This window comes from Daucus carota, chromosome 7 (assembly GCF_001625215.2).
Source record: "Daucus carota subsp. sativus chromosome 7, DH1 v3.0, whole genome shotgun sequence".
NCBI classification, from domain to species: Eukaryota; Viridiplantae; Streptophyta; class Magnoliopsida; order Apiales; family Apiaceae; genus Daucus; species Daucus carota.
The window spans coordinates 26,068,564-26,087,203 of record NC_030387.2 but is presented as its reverse complement, the minus strand read 5'-3'; the positions used below and the strand labels follow the sequence as shown (position 1 = coordinate 26,087,203).

Below are 18,640 nucleotides of genomic sequence, written 5' to 3'. Positions count from 1 at the left end.
AATTTCAAACTGCAGTCCTGAATTTAGTATAATTAGCCTGAACATGCTTAACCCCCCCCCCCAAGTCAACACATCCTATCTTCATTATCACACTATTGGCCATTTCTTTTAACCATCTAATTATCTAATCACCCATTGTCCAAGAATATAGGTTGAAGAAAAGTAAATCACATGTATTTGTATTGCTAACTGTGATGTTGGTTATAATGATGGAAACAACTTCTGTTTCCTCATTATGTCTTGTCATCCTATTTCATTCGAACTCAATAATGTGACTTCCTTTAGTACTAAATATTTTTAGGCTAGAGATAATAATGGTGGTTGAATTTTATATGTTTCATGTAGTGCACACAATCTGGTATTGCTGTGCTGCGGTTGGCACAGAAAGTATGTCTGGAGAGTACTGTTAGAAATTAATCTAACTTGGTTATTTTAATGTTTATTTTATTTGTTTTAGATCAGCTTGTACGTGTATGACTAGGTCATGCATTCAGTAGAGGATAAGTTGGGGTCTCAGGAATAAACAGAAGAAGTGGAGAAAAACTAGGAGTACTTGTTATTTTATAGGTGAGTTGTTTATGCACGTTGCAGACTAGCTGCTATATATTTTTCTTGTAATCTCATTTTCTAAAGTCATTGAAAATCTTTCTTTTCTCAGTTTACAGAAAGACATGAGTTCATATATTCAGCCGTAGTAGAGTTTATATATTTCTTTTATCCAACACTTGGTATCAGAGCCAGGTTTTGTTGTTCCGCCGCCAGGTGGTGGTGAAGGTGCCGCAGGTGGTGGAGGAACAGAATAAATGAGTGTCTGATGGCGAGTTCAGACAAAAGGCTGGAAGGAGGTAGTTTCAGGTAAGGATTGTGGCAAAGCTGCATGTGTAGTATGGGATGCATGTGTAGTATGGGGCTGCAGAGAAAGACAAGGCGATGCCGGAGAAGCCTGCTGAAGGCAGAAAAACGAGATAGAGTGGCAGAAGGCCATGCAGAACAAGATGGAACACTGTGTGAAGGTCGGGAAACATAAGGAGGTTTGGAAGGTGGGAACGCTAGCCTGTGTACGTACATACATATATATGCAGACGTGTGAGAGTGTGGAATGTGTGCATTCTTGTTGGTGTACTAAGGGGCTGCTATAGGATTTCTTTCTAGCAAGGTGGATCTTGTGGTTTTGATGACGAAGTCGAAGGAGTCACAGACTCACAGGTGGGAGAAGTTTTGTTCTCTACTTTCGATGAAATCGAATGGAGGTAAACATGCCAGATGGGCAAACATGAAAAGTGCCAGACGGGCAGAGATGTTTAAAAGTCATACGGGCTTATATGAAGAATAGCCATACGGGCTCAGTTTAATAGCCATAGGCTCAGATTATTAGCCATATGGGCTCAGTCGAATAAGCCATACGGGCTGGAAGGATTACATGAGACAAGTTTTGATTAAAGGGGAGATTGTTGGAAATTAATCTAACTTGTTTATTTTAATGTTTATTTTATTTGTTTTAGATCAGCTTGTACGTGTATGACTAGGTCATGCATTCTGGAGAGGATAAGTTGGGGTCTCAGGAATAAACAGAAGAAGTGGAGAAAAACTAGGAGTAGTTGCTATTTTATAGGTGAGTTGTTTATGCACGTTGCAGACTAGCTGCTATATATTTTTCTTGTAATCTCATTTTCTAAAGTCATTGAAAATCTTTCTTTTCTCAGTTTACAGAAAGACATGAGTTCATATATTCTGCAGTAGTAGAGTTTATATATTTCTTTTATCCAACAAGCACCTAGGAGGTCCTTGTAATATTTGACTTACTGCTGGTCACCTTCACCTTGGTAATTTGTTTTTAGCATGTAATGTGTGTTTATAGAATGGAAAATGCTAGAAACACAGAATTGTTTATATAATGAGTATGTGTCAACTTTTGATTGAAATGGGCCCCCTGTATATGCATTAATAGTACCAATTAAAACTTCCCACCTCAATTGTCACATCATTTTGTGCAAAATTTTATACCTAATTTTGTGCATGTAGCACTACTCTTATAGAATTAATATCATATTCTCCGTCATATATGCTACTAAAGCTCATTATTTGTGATGCCGACCACTATGAATTTCTAAAGTAAAAAATACCCCCTTAGTTTTTGGGTTAGAAAATATTAAGAAGGTAAAAAATACCCCCTTAGTATTTGTATAGATAAATGAGACTTACTGTGGTTATAGTGGCGGAAGCAACTACTGTTTGCTCATTGCCTTTTGTCATTTTATTTCATCCGAACTAATTAATGTGACTTCCTGTAATTTAGTATTGAATGTTCTAGGATAGAGATGATAATGGTGGTTGGATTTTATATGTTCCATGTAGTGTACACAATCTGGAAACTGCGGACGTTTATTTATTAATTACTTATCTTGTGTCAGGATATCCCCTGAATACAATTTCTAAAAATTTTGGGATCTAAAGTTTGCAAGATGTGTTTTCGTCTCTCATGAGGTGTAGATGTACAACACCATTCTTATAAACTTTAGTCAGTGTAGCATTAGTTAGATCCAAAACCTTTTTCTAAGAACAACTACATCACAAGTCTCATCTACATCAACTACATGAACTACACAAAAATGCAAATCAATTTCTACACAGGAAAAAATTTAATTCTAGCTAAATCGAAATTATAAAGAATGAAATAAAATTCTATCAAGTAATCACTACTATTATTGTTGATAATGTTGTGAAATGGTAAAAAAATGTTGTAAAACGGTAAATAAATGTTGTGAAACGGTAAAAATTGACATAGTCTAAATATTAAAATTTTGTTTTCATTGTTATTATTTTCGTATTGAACATTCTAATCAAGATAAACATGACTTATTTATTAGTGAAGGATTTAGATGTTTAAAAAAGATAAATTGGACATAAGATTTAATAAAATCAGTCAGACTGTCGTATACAAAAAAATCGAATAAATGAATATCGAATTTTGAAAAATGAACTAATTTAAATGAAAAAATTGAAAAAAATTAAAAAGAAAAGTGAACAAAAAATAAAAAATCAAGAATGTTCATGTACATTGAATCTCCAAAATCTAAATTAGATTATACTAACTATGGAAATTAGACAGCTATCCACCGACACTGAATATTATGCAAAATAGATTATAATTATTCAAAATATTAACTATTCCTTCGCATTCAAATGGTTAGTGACATGATGAAAAGTGTATCTTTAGAGCTTCCACGTAAAAGTTTTAAAGTTGTTTAGTGTAAAAAGCGAGCTCTATAGATATATATACATATTAAGTTGAATATATATACCTGAAAGTCCTACCTGAAGTTGATTGTTATGATACAAATTACAAAGTGCACATTCTTTACTTATTGAAATTTGATTTGTGTCTCAAGATGAATATATATGCAACTAATAGGCCAGTCATAAAGAATTCCATGCTTTGAGAGGTTGATTGTTTTGCTGTTGCGCGTGGGTGGTTAACCTCTGTAAAACGATCAAAATACTACTATTGCTTTGAGATTTTAAAGGTTTGAAATACGTTTTTTTATTATATAATGTTTGATTTTTTTAAATATGTTTTGACTCATATATTTCTATTTTAATTTTTTTTAAATAAAATAAAAATAAATAACAAATAATATAATTCATAAAAAGAAAATTAAAAAATATATTTTTAACTACCAAGTCAAAATACATTGTAATGAGTGCAAAAAATAATACAGGGAGTACTAATTTTTAAGTACTCTCAATATACTGAGTACCTGTCTTAGTATTTTCTGAGAGATTATTATCGATTTTTAGTGGTATAAAATTCTAATCTTTTTCTTCTAATTCATTTTTCTTAATTAAAATTAATTTTCTTTTAATAATTTTTCAATTTATATGGATATGGATTATGATTTTAGTCTAGTAACAAAATTGTTACAAGGTCGCATCCACGACCAATTGTTCAAAATAGTTAGGTGTTATCAAGTACATATATTTCTATTAATTTTCAAAAAATTATTTATTAAGAAAAAATGATTTAATGATGATAAGTTAAATTATTTTTTAATTTGGACTATATTTATAAATATCGTATGATTTTTTATTATTGAATTGATTCCTTATTTTTCAAAAAATAAAAGAAAATGATAGATAAAAAATGTTAACTAATATTTTATACTTTCGAAGCTTAATGGTATGACTGATCAAAACCGAACCGTATCATACTAATTCGGTTCTATTCATTCTTAACTTTTCAATATTGCGGTCTACTAGGTGCGGACCGAATAGATATAATAATCAGTTTGATACGATATATTTATAAATATTTCATCCTGGATCGAAAAGACCAAATAATGAATATTATAATTTTTATATTATATATATTTTTAGATCTCTTTGTATCACATTACTTTAATAAAATTTTAAATTTTATAATTTTTGATTATTTTTAATACAATTTTTATTTATGAAAAGAAATTCGGTCTATCCGGTCCAAACCGAACTAGGTTATTTCGATTGGATTCGATCCATAGTATAATTTCGATCTGGTTCAGTTCGAAAAAAATCATATTTCAATTTTCGATATTTTAGTTTGGTTCTATTTTGGACCGAAGTCCTCCACGATGAAATTGTACCATGCAAAAATCTTATTTATCATATTAAAATTTAGATTGTTTTAAATAAAATTTATTATAAAAGAGCACTTAATTTTTATTTATTTATTTGGTAAGTCATGTATCTATAGATTGCGGATAAAATTCGATTTTAATTAATTTAAAATCAGAACTTTTAAGAAAGAATTATTGGGTAAATCATGTATCCATAAACTGTTTTTATTATTTGGTAAGATATGTATCTACAAAATTAAGTAATACGTCCCCTCACAAATCTTCATTTAGCTTAAATATAATTTATCAGTTGTGAAGTGATGCTCATTGCTCATGTTGCTAGTAGCTTAAGTTTAATTTTGATTGTCAATTAAAAGTCCACGTTATTGTGGAAGACATTCTCAAAGAAGTGGATGGATTGAATTTCAATGGTTCTTGCTAGGCTCTGAAATTGAAAGCAGACTCACCTCTTCCAATGTGGTAAAACAGACTTTTTTTCCCACTCAACTTTGTGTGTTTTTAGAAACTTACTGCCACAGTGGGCGTTTCGCAATGGCCTTAGGGATATTTTTTTGAAAATGTCAAATTTACACTCTCATTTCGGACTCCATTTGTTTTGCAGCAAAACTGCAATTACATTTCATGCAAAATACAGTTTTCCGACAAAACTGTTGAAGGCAAATTATCCGGCAAAATATATTCAAGGAAGAGAATGCCATGCTCACGAGAAGGATCGGAGTACACACGGACTGAACTCTTAAGAGTTACAAAAATCTTCTCTTCAAGTTGTTGAGAATATTACATGTGACCTCCATGCTTGTATAGCAGAATGTAAAGTGTGGTTTGGAGTAAGCATCTTATGCTGCAACCGCTGGTTTGTTACTGGTGACACGTTGTGTTTATCGACCCATATCTGTATTGCTTTATGCTCATATGTGTAACCATCAGAAGCAATTTGCGGATCATTCATTACTTCCTACAAAACCATTGCAGAATTATAAGCATTGCAATATAAGAAAAAGCAATCATATACATTACTTGGTTGGTTCAAACTCTACCTGAAGAATTGGGCAATACAAGTGCCCAGGTGCATTAATAGTTTCAGTAATCTTTTGGCAAAATCAACAAGCTTCTTCAATACTGGAAGCACTTCAGTATCGAGATCTGGCCTGTCTCTACATCTAAGGCCAGTTTGTAATTGATTTATCCAGTACGTCTGAGAATGAACCACTTTCAAAAGCATTTTCAACTCTTAGTATAAGTCTGTTCGGATGCTGAGCAGTCAGCAGTTGAAGAATTATGATGCCAAAACCATATAGATCAGATTTTGGTCCAATTGTGCCTGTTCTCTGATACTCTGGATCCATGTAACAGAGTGTACCTACAACAACGGAGTTTCCATATTCTGTGACATTGTCAGGTACAACATCATTAACGAGCTTCGCCAAGCCTACATCTCCAATCTTGCTTGCAAAATTTCTGTCTAGCAAAATGTTTCCTGGCTTCAAGTCTCGATGGACAATTGGCTCTGGCTTTGAATTATGCAAGAATGAAAGTCCACAGGCTACTTCAAAAACCAATCTAAACCGAATGACCCATGAAAGAGATTGGTTACTGTTCCTAGAAAATATGAGATCATCCAGGCATCCATTTTCCATATACTCGTAGTCGTAGACAAGGCAACCAATCTCTGGACAGGCTCCAAGCAGTAGAACTATGTGTGGGTGGCGTAGTTGGCTGACAACTTCAACCTGCAGATATTAGACAGATGTCATTAAGAATCAAATATCAATAGTTGGCAACAAAGTAAAATTTCTAAATATTGATGTAGCTGTAAGGGTAAAATAGGAATTTTAGTCTTTTGGGCGCCAAAAGTAGTTACAAGCTGTTAGAGAAGTGGTGGCCTATAGAGCTATAGGTCTGTAAACCAGTATAAAACTGGTGAAAGGAGTTGTAAAAACATTATGCAGAATATTATTCACTTTTGTTCTCAATTCTCTCTCTCTCTCTAACTGTATTTCTCCATCTCTCTCTCTAGTTCATATCTCTCTCTGTTAGGGTTAATTACTAGTTGATAAGCATACTGCATCAATGGTATCAGAGCGGTCGAACCTCCATTAATCAAACTGGCGCCTCAAACGCGAAGCTCGTCGACTGGGGGAATGGATGAACAGATTAAGGATCAGTTTCGTTCGATTAACAATCACTTTGTGGCAATTGATCATCGCATTTCTGCGAATGAATCTCGGTTTGATGGAAAATTGGAAGAAATCTTGCACATGATGAGGAATCTGAAAGATATTGGAGCTACTCCGAACATGAATAGGAGCGAATCCTCTTCTCCAAATCAGGGAGGTAATATCAAAACCCTAGGTTTTACTCCTAAAGTTGAATTTCCGAGATTTGATGGAAATGGAGCTAAAAGTTGGGTTAAAAAGTGTGCTAAATACTTTTCGCTGTGTAATATTCCAGAAGAACAAAGAGTAGATTTAGCAAGCTTGTATATGTTTGATAAGGCTGAGGTATGGGTTTCTAATTACCTGTCTGTTCGTAAACAAGTTGATTGGGGAGAATTTGTGATTGATTTGAGTGCAAGGTTTAGAGATGAGGCTAGTCATGATATAGTTGAACAATTTAACAAACTGCAACAATACTCTTCTCTAGAAGTTTATATTGATGATTTTGAGAATTTACGCTCTTTACTACTCCAGAGTAATCATACTCTTCCTGAACCTTATGTACTGGAGAGTTTTATTGGAGGCTTAAAACCTGCTGTTAAGCCTATTGTGAGAGCCTTTAAGCCAGTTTCAGTAACTGAAGCAATTCTGTATGCACGGTTACAGGAGGAAGCTTTGAATAACACTCAGAAAACAAACAAGTATACTGTGTCTCCATCTGTTTCTAAATCAAATTTTTCCACAGTTACCAAACAACCTATTTTACCTACACCTCAGACTAAGCCAGTTTCACAGGGATTTACTAAAGAAAACCAAAAACCTTTTAGGTTCATTCCTGCTGAGGTTAGGGCTGAGAAAATGGCAAAGGGACTGTGCTATTATTGTGATAAGCAGTATGAGAAAGGACATAAATGCCAGTTCAAAGAGGCACAACTGTTTACTGTGGAAATTCCTTGTGATGAAACTTCTGTCAATCAGGAAGAGAAATTAGAAGAAACAATACCTGAGGAATGTAATAGTGAGCCCTGTATATCTGTTAATGCATTGATGGGAAATCATACATTTAACACCATGAGAGTGCAAGGGTGGGTGCAGGGTAAACCTATTCACATTTTAATAGACTCTGGCAGCACTCACAATTTTTTAGACATTGAAACTGCACACCAGTTGGGATGTAGGAAGGAAAAGATTGAATTGCAGGCTGTAACAGTGGCAGATGGGAATCACATTCCTTGCCACCAGATGGTTAAAGATTTTTGCTGGAAGTTAGGAGGAAATTCATTTACTGCAGAAGCTTTGTTAATTGAATTGGGAAGTTGTGACATGGTCTTAGGAGTACAGTGGCTCAGTACTCTAGGAAGTATAAATTGGGACTTTAAGAGACTGGTTATGGAGTTTGTAGTTGATGGCAAGATGGTGAAATTGAAAGGTGTAGCTTCTCAAAAGCTGAAGGTACTTAAGGGCCAACCTTCACTTAAACTACTGCAGAATAGTGCTCAATTATGCTTACTACAATTGAGGCAAGTTGACACAAGGGGTGAATTGTCTCAATTGGAAGGATCTCAGGAAACACACATAACTGGTACTCCAGGAACTCACAGTAAGTTGCAGGAGCTCAAGGAACAGTACAAAGACATATTTAAAGAACCTGAGCAGTTACCACCAGAAAGAGGTTTGTTTGATCACAGAATACCCTTGGAGGAAGGATCCAATCCTGTGAGCATCAGACCTTACAGGTACCCCTTAAAACAGAGAGACATTATAGAAAACATAATTGAAGAGATGCTGCAGAAGGGTATCATTCAGCAGAGTGCATCTCCATTTGCTTCTCCTGTTGTATTAGTAGGGAAAAAAGATGGCACCTGGAGGTTGTGTGTGGATTACAGAGAGTTGAACAAGAAAACAGTAAAAGATAGGTTTCCTATACCTGTAGTAGATGAGTTAATTGATGAACTTTCAGGTTCTCAGGTGTTTAGTAAGATAGATCTTAGAGCTGGATATCATCAGTTGAGAATGCATACTGAAGATGTGTTTAAAACAGCATTCCAAACTCATAGTGGGCATTATGAGTTTCTGGTTATGCCCTTTGGACTCACAAATGCTCCAGCATCTTTTCAAGGGTGGATGAATGCTATTTTTAAATGTTTGTTGAGGAAGAGTGTGCTGGTATTTTTTGATGATATTCTCATCTATAGTAAATCTTTAGATGATCATTGGTGTCATTTGAAGGAGGTCTTTGATCTTATGAGATCTCACTCTTTGTTTGCCAAGGAAAGCAAATGCTGCTTTGTTATGGATAAAGTAGAATATCTGGGACATTTTATTTCTGGCAAAGGGGTGGAGACTGATGCCAGGAAAATTAGCACAATTGTGAATTGGCCAGTACCTACATCAGTCAAAGATTTGAGGAGTTTTCTGGGTATCACTGGGTATTACAGAAAATTTATAAAAAATTATGCAATTATCAGTAAGGCATTAACAGATCAGCTTAAGAAGGGCTGTTTTGCTTGGAATGAACAGGCTCAGAATGCTTTCCAGACTTTGAAAACTGCCTTGAGTACTGCACCTGTTCTTGCTTTGCCTAATTTCAACAAAGAATTTGTGGTGGAAACTGATGCATCAAAAACAGGCATTGGTGCTGTACTGATGCAAGATCAACACCCTTTGGATTTTATAAGCAAATCTTTGGGACCTAAGTGGCAGAAACTCTCTGTGTATGAAAAGGAATTATTAGCTGTGGTTCATGCAGTACAAAAGTGGGAACAATATCTAATGGGGAGTCATTTTATCATCAAAACTGATCAGAAGAGCTTAAAATGGCTGTTACAACAAAGAATTTCAACTCCATTTCAAGTCTTTTGGCTATCCAAATTAATGGGGTTTGATTATGAAATTCAATATAAAGGGGGGAGTGAGAATGTGGCAGCTGATGCTTTGTCTAGAGTGCATGGGTCAGAAATACTATTGATGGCTATTTCAGTGGTAGATTCTGATTTAATGGAATTGTTAAGACAAAGTTATGATCAGGATCCACACCTGTTGGAAATTAAGGGCAAATTGGAACAGGGGCTACTTGTGGATACATTTTCTTTACAAAGTGGTCTTCTGAAAAAATCTGGCAAGATTGTGGTAGGTTCAGATGCAGCTTTAAGAGACAAACTGATTTGGTGGCAACATGCCTCTCCTGAAGGAGGACATTCTGGTAGGGATCACACTATAAAGAGAGTCAAAACACTCTTCTATTGGCCAGGAATGTCTAAGGAAATCAGACAGAAAGTGAGACTCTGTCAAGTATGTCAAGCAGCTAAATATGATGCTAGTCCATACCCTGGTTACTTGCAACCACTGCCAATTCCTCAAGAGGTTTGGGTGGATATTTCAATGGACTTCATCACAGGATTACCAAAGTCTCAAGGGAAGGAAGTGATATTTGTAGTGGTGGATAGGCTGAGTAAAAGTGCTCATTTCATGGCATTGAGTCATCCATTTACTGCTATCCAGGTGGCACAGTGCTATCTTGACCATGTTTTTAAACTACATGGTTGGCCCAGAACCATTGTAAGTGACAGAGACTCAGTATTTCTGAGTCAATTCTGGAAAGCACTATTTGCTCTTCATGGAACTAACTTGTTACTGTCATCAGCATACCATCCACAGACAGATGGTCAAACAGAAGTGGTCAATAGGTGCTTAGAATCTTACCTCAGATGTATGTGTGGGGATTGTCCTAAGGAGTGGTCACTGTGGTTACCTTTGGCTGAATGGTGGTTTAACACACATTTTCACAATTCCATTGGTAAAACTCCTTATGAGATAGTTTATAATCAACCATCACCATTACATTTACCTTATCTGCCTGGAGAGTGTATGATAACAGCTGTGGATAGAAGCTTACAAAGGAGGGAGGAGATGATAGCAACTCTTAAGCTTCAGCTCACTAAAGCTCAGAACAGAATGAAACAGCAGGCAGATAAGAAAAGATCTGAAAGGCAGTTTGCTGTTGGAGATTGGGCTTGGTTAAAGTTGCAGCCATATAGGCAGAGTTCTGTGCAAAAGAGGGGGAATCAAAAGCTGGCTTTCAAATATTATGGGCCTTTCCAAGTGTTGGATGCTATTGGTAAAGTTGCTTATAAAATACAGTTGCCTGCTAATGCCAAAATCCACAATGTCTTTCATGTTTCTCAGTTGAAAGCTTATGAGGGTCCAGTACCAAGTACTGCAAATGTGCCTGTGTGGTTTAATGAGGAGAATCAACCTATACAACCAAAAGCTGTGATTGATAAGAGAATGGTCAAGGTTAGAAATGCAGCCCAGGTTCAGTATCTAGTACAGTGGGAAGGGCTTAATGATCATGAGGCAACATGGGAGGTTGCAGAATCATTTGTGCAGAAGTACCCGGATTTCAAAGTGTTTACATAAACTTGAGGGCAAGTTTTTTGTTCAAGCAGGAGGGTATGATGTAGCTGTAAGGGTAAAATAGGAATTTTAGTCTTTTGGGCGCCAAAAGTAGTTACAAGCTGTTAGAGAAGTGGTGGCCTATAGAGCTATAGGTCTGTAAACCAGTATAAAACTGGTGAAAGGAGTTGTAAAAACATTATGCAGAATATTATTCACTTTTGTTCTCAATTCTCTCTCTCTCTCTAACTGTATTTCTCCATCTCTCTCTCTAGTTCATATCTCTCTCTGTTAGGGTTAATTACTAGTTGATAAGCATACTGCATCAAATATTCACATAAATTATAAAGGTTATGATATATTAATGGTATTATGAAAACAAACACTCAAGATATCAGTGCTAAATCCTAAGAAAAAAATATTATATTAGGCTTATAAATTTTATTTAGGTATGGACATGTATGCATTAAAAATAGGATATACAAAAGTCAATTTCTTTATGGAACTACATTAAATAAACATGTTTCAGAAAATCATCCTTATAGAAACTGAGGCAAGTACGTAAAAAAAACAAACCTCTCTCAAGAACTCATCTTTTCTGTCAGATGCATCAGGACTAAGAACTTTGATGGCTACAGGGGTGTGATCAAGTTTGCATTTGTAAACTTTCCCGTATGATCCTACACCAACGACCTTAGTCTCGGAAAAGAAATCAGTTGCTACCTCAATTTGATCTCTACTGTACCTTTTGTACCTTCCATCACCCAAGAAGAGTGCATCAATAATTCTTTGCTTCTCCATGGATTCCTGTATGCCTTTTACTTCTGCTATTTGTCATTCATAAATCTCTTTAGACAACAAATTTCTTGCCATCTCAATTTGTTTCACAGCTTCCACATGTCTTTCTTTTTCATCAACAGCCATTATTCGTAATTTCTCTTCACTTTTTATGGCTGCATTCACCATTTTTGACTCTTCAAGGCAGTCAGAAGAAAGTACGTGGACCTGAAGAGTGGAACATCCAAAAGATTAGCCATAAAAGCTCTGACTAATATGAATAAATTATGATTAGCACACATGATCAATTTAGATCAATTTCCCACAGTGTGATGGATGTTACGAAACTTGACGTCTTAGTATAAGTCTGATGGTCTATTGATAAATTTACATATGAACAACATTACACAATGAAGCAATCAAGCTCTGACCTTGGCTTGGGCATGGACAAGGTCTTCACATGCTCGGTTATACAACTTGACAACTTTTCGTAATTCTAAACGAACTTGTTCTACTTCAGCGTGAACATCTGACTACATAAAACATAGACATCCTTGCAGTTAGAACAGATAGTCTCCTAGATAATGCATATAATGCACAAAAATGTTTAAAAAAAATAAATTAAAACCTACTTGCTCTGAGTATGCAGAAGATTGGGATGTTGATCTTTGAATTGGATAAAAATCTGAAATAGTATCAGCCAATCTTCTTTGGTTACTTTTGTGGCTCTTATGTCTGAATAACATAGAACTTGGATATTTCACCGGAGAGTTTGCAAAACTTTTCTGAACCCCACACTCCATGGAGGAAGAACTGAAACCGGGTAAAAGTTCTTTCTTCATCCAAGGATCTTGTTCCCTTTCAGTCAACAAACAATAATCTTTGCCTGAAACAGAAAAAAGCTAGGGTTTGTAACTTTACAAGAGTTATGACAAAAATCTGGACTCGACTAAAAGAAATGTCTACACTTACCACTACCGGACAAAGAAATTGCTGATTTTAAACTGATCCTGTTCTTAGACACCACATAAATATTACAACTTCCAGCAGCATGTTTTACAACAGTTGAAGGTACCTCAGGCCCCCTTAGCTTTCTACAATGATGAGATTGTTAAAAAAAATTAGGTTATACAATTATGTCTGCGTATGTGTAAATCTCTAACAAGTCCGAACAAAATCATGTCACAAACGAAACTTAAAAGCTCACAAGTTTGCCAAATTGTAGTCCTCACAGAAGTGTGCAACTTTTCTGGTATAATTACGGAACACAACTTTGCGTATATACAACCCTTTTGCAAATTCAAATGGCATAAGTTTCCACACAGAAGCATGTATGCGTTTGTATACTCATATTAACGAAGTAGAAATGTTATGACATCAAAACGTCTGGAAACATTGGAATATCCATTGAACAAGTTATATCGAAATTCATGAAATTGTACCTTGTTATGCAGTTGGAAGAACAAGAACCAAGCACCAAGTTTGTTATCCCCGAGTCAGAGATAAACCTAACAAGTGATGTTGCAGGATTGTCCCCTTCCAGCAGCACAGTCGCAATCCTACATATATATCTAACCATTCACACTACTGAAATTCATAAACTTAGACCTCATCAGCTAACAAGTAGAGATCAAACTCACATTCTTTCCCTTGCATAATTTCTTGAATGGTAAAAAGATCTCTTCAAGCCTTGATTTCATATCCTCTACATACATAGCCACCACATTAGAGTCCATGTGCTTAATAGGAATTTGTTTTCCTGCTGTCAAGTACAAAAATACAAGTGGCTCCAAAATTAGCTAAAATCACATCTACTTAATTATATATTACTATTTAATAATTTACTATTAATTGTAAGAAAACAATTTACAACAGCTTAAAGTGCCTATGGTAAGAACTAGTTGGAATGGGTTCGGGTATTTTTCGGGTTCGGATCTTGTTCGGGTGTGGATTAAAATTTCGGGTTTGGATATGAATTATCCATACTCGATCCAATTGCCATCCCTATCCTGAACGGATAATGACATCTCCCAAAGAGAACTGTTTCATTTCAACCCTCTCTAATTAATCAGGTTCCTTAAATTAGTCAAAGAACAATTCTCTGGTCCTGGATTACCATAAGTTTGACACAACAATGACAATCCATTGCACCTATTTTTCCTTCTGCAAGTCCTTTTGAAGGAATGATTAGGGACTTGTGACCTTCACATGCTGAGAAAAGGCTGAGAAAGTCAGGCTGCTGCTAAAACCTTTTCATACATTGAGGTAATTATGCAGAATGCTATAAAAAAAATTAAGATTGTTGTCTACCTTTCCCTATTGGCTTCGGGAGTTCCATTAATGTTTCAGCATTTGAAAGAGTATACAAACAAATCAAAAGACAACACAACATGAATAATACTAGAAAAATAGAGTTATTAGAAGCATTTGGCGCAGCAAAGAAAGCTGGCTGCTATTAGATAAAACTAATCTGACAAAACTTATTAGAAGACTTATGTGATGAATGACTATGAAGCTCCCACTATATAGAATTATACATGTAGTCCTCCAATTAGAAAGCTACAAACACATAATTACTCCAAATCATAATTTTCAAAGTTAGATGTATAATCACAGAAGTAAATGAAATGTTCAAATAGTCCTACCTGGTAATTTGCAGCAGATATGAGCATCTTGATTGAAGCAATGAGAAGATCTTCATTATTCATTACACAGTGATTGCTCACAGAGAACGCTATCAATTCCAGTTAAAATTCAATGATCTTCCCCCAACAAAATTCCAACTTAATATAAGATCTAGCAAATTAATGGCAAATAAGTTTAATAACAAGCTTTTTAGCAAAAGAAAAGTTCAATAAATAGCTCATGTAATGACATGAACCTGCTTGTCACTTAGTGCGAAGTAAGCTTTTGAAGATATATGTATAGTAGTGAATGATCTGCAACAAAGACTAGCATAGACAACAATCTAGCGGCCCCAACTTGAATCGCCTGAATAATTTAGAATCTAAACTCTATAGTCATGGTTATAATAAGTTCATAGTATAACAAGACAATAATTTATGCATGCATAAGATATATCCTTCAGAGAATTTCTAAGATGATTTTAACAATTTGCACACCAGATCACTTGAAGCATCAGTGCTACGGTACCTACTTCAGATATGAGCAAACGAACTGCTAACTTGCAGAGATTTACTTGTTAAGTTCGGCAAAGTTAGGCTCGTCTACCGAATTGGTTTCTAAACCTACTTTTGGAAATATACCTATGCTAAACATAACCTCTCTGGCTTGAAGATCCAGCGGATGCTACAACATCTTCATTGCTGCTCTCTATAGGAAACTATTACTTCAGCTAGTTAGAAGAAAAAGATATTTGCATGACAGGATCAATTTTGATGTAATGCAAGTGCATAATCAATCTGAGTTAAATCTATTGACCAGATGGATACCTGCAGCTTACAAAGACAATGGGGAAATTAGAAATATGACACCCGTATAAATGCAAGAACTAAAATGAGCAATCCTGTCGAAGTAGCTCAGCATTAAACTTAAGATATCGCAAATTGCAGGATTCTGATACAATACCAAATGTAGTTCATTCTTACAGGATTCCGGAAGAATGTTATCAAGGATGGCATTCCAGCAACAGGAAATATACCAAGTCTCCATACATTGGAAAGCACCAATTCTCTTTACATGCTACATAAATAGTCCATCGCCTGACTAACCCTACTACAGACTAGATCCCGTAGCTCTTGTTCGGCAAGTTTAGAAAGCTTATTTGAAAGATAGGCACGCCTATAAACTGATCCAACATTTCCAGTGCAAGTTCTCACAGCTGAATGAAGGAAAATATGAGTGAAATTATATTGACCACATGATTTTCTCAAATTTTAGAAAGCAAATAGAAAATTGAAAGAGAAAGTTAACCTTCCGAACTTTCTTAAACGCTAAAAGTTAAAAAGAGTGGACTTGTTCATAATGAGTCTGAAGAACCTCATCATCGATCAGCTGCCTCCCTAATGGTCATCAATCTCAAAGTTCTCATAGTACTGTAGCAAGTCAACCGCGGAAGGAGCTTCAGATTTCATTTTTGTACATATAATTAAATGACATTTGGCAACTACTGCTACATCAGCAACTAAAAGCCTAAAGTTGTGACACAACAAAAATCGTATACATTAGTTCTACACACGTCTTCTTATAGACTTTGCAGTCATCAAGCACTTGCATGAAATCCATAGCATGCTCAATCATAGATATAATATTTCAGACTTGCAGAACCCAGTGGGATGTGGTGTGAGTGTGATTAATGAAGGGTTCTTTAAGATAAATAGAAATTCTAATGATTATGCATCCATGATCCAACATATGTTTCATGGATTTAGATAGGATCTAATGCCTTAAACTTTCCACGGAAGAATTTGTAGAAAAATCTCGAAATTTGGCGCTCACTGATATTTGTAGGAGTAAGGCACTCCTGCTCTAGTAATGATAACTAAAAGATAGTCTTATTTACAAATTACATATAAAACATTATCTCTTGTAGTTTCGCAAAACTTAGCTCTAAAAATCTAATGCTTCAGTTTTTTATAAAGGTTACGAAATACATGGTAATGTATATAGTATTAATACAATTACATATTTTTGAACTTATAGCAGAACTCTTTAAAAAGTAAATTTATTGTATATTCGATTGAATCCAATCAATTATATTGGATATAGAATCCAATCAGGTATTTACTATTATATAAAAAGACTGATATTCAACACAATCATAACTCCTCGCCGGCAGCTGGCTCAGGAGGGCAATAAGAAATTCCACAAATCTGTACAATATAAGATGGAAGATTCATTATCTTGTGCAGATGTATCAACAACTATAGTATCAAGTACCTGTAGTAAGACGTAATGTGAGATCTTTCCGATACAAACAATCAATTTGCACATTTAGAAACCGGACTGCTTAAAAACCAGTTGCATATTTAAAAATCGAACTTCTTAACAATCACACCTCCAGAAACTCTTCAACAGTACTCCTCAAGAATTTTATTTCCAGCACAGTCAATTATCAAACGACTTGTCTCATTTTTTAGCCTCCTTGGCTTTTTGAGCTACCTTTTTCCATTTTTTAATCAGATCTGGATTAAGGCACAGCTCAATTTACATTAGAATGCAGAAGCAATATAACAACCTACAAATATTGTTCAAAGGGGATGGGGGTAGCACAAAAATAGAGAAGAAAATTTTATGACAATAAAATTACCTGAAAACTCCAGATGACAGACTATGCCAACACTGCAAACTTGTTAACCTTAGAAACGTTTTGCTCCCTACCTCATTTTCTGATGTCTGTCACCAAATAAATCATAACATCAGAAAAAGATCACATAAAAATTGAAGTAACTTAATACAACACTGTTTTCATACCTGGAAGGCTTTTAAAAGTCGGTAACTAGTCTTTTCAGCGATACTGAAGCTTCTTCCCTACAATCAAATTTAATATCTCAGCTACCATAGTTCAAAATACATAATTATGTATAGCTCAAATACACTAATAACAAGTCAAAACTGATTTACAAGTTAATATTATCTTATTTGGTCCATTTGTGCAAGAAGTATTTTTATTATAAGATAAATTTTGTAAGTGCAGTTACTTCCCTTACTTTTAAGTTATCAATTTGACTTGACAAATTAATATTATCCTTCTCCAAATGTAACTTCAAGTATTTACAGATTATTTTGTTTCAATTTTTATATATTGTAGCTTACATGCAAGAAAATTACTTCTACTTCACGTCATAATATATAACTGCTAGTAACATGTGACTATTCTTAAGGTAATTTGCCGAGATTGACCTTTGAAGGATTGGCCATCTATCCTATCTAAATATCAGAGTATCAACCTTCTAGTGACAGCTATGCAAAGTGCAAACCAGTGGGCATATAAAAATATAATGATATAACCAGTAGACAAGGATGAACCTACTGAGCATAATTTATGTCAGACCTCACTCCCTATCTGTTGACCTGCTTAGAAGAAGACTATATTTAGGCATGTCCTACATCACAACTTGTTACCATTTTTTACCTGTGCATTGTTCATATGGTACAGAGTACAGAACTACAGATCACCTCCTACAGTAAGGCATCTCATTTATAATGCAGGTATACAATTGCCATAACATGGTTCTAACTTTACCCTCCTCCAGAACTGACATTACAGGCCTCCTTAGTTATTACATGGATAAAGCTGTATGTCAAGTATTGATAATGATGGAATTATAAATGCTTTTTTGGGGAAATCAGGAACCTGTTTGAGATATATCATTCTTGTATGAGTTTTCTTTAAGGGAAATTGGACTCCTAGCAAACATTTTATATTAAAAAATGGTAGAACTGCTCATATGACAAACCATGACGCAATTAAATAAAATAGAACCAAACATAAGGACAAGATATTATGGTCATGTCAGTACCTAAACGCATTAAGCCAAAGGACAATCTTACTGGGACTCACAGTTGATTTGCCACTAAGCACGAAATCTCAAATTTTCATTGTGATGTCAAATTTGACAATATCAGTCATTTTCAATGGATTAATGAAATAAACTATAACGTTCAGAAAGAGATATAGCAACATACAAATAATACACTGACTAATCACCCAGGTTACCTCCTTCAAATGCAGAACTT

The 18,640-nt window shown here is 35.0% G+C and overlaps 1 pseudogene; it reads right to left on the bottom strand.

Moving 5' to 3' along the window:
* Nucleotides 1–5,103: 5,103 nt before the first annotated feature.
* On the bottom strand, nucleotides 5,104–17,751 carry LOC108193447 (U-box domain-containing protein 34-like; annotated as a pseudogene).
* Between the last annotated feature and the right edge of the window lie 889 nt (nucleotides 17,752–18,640).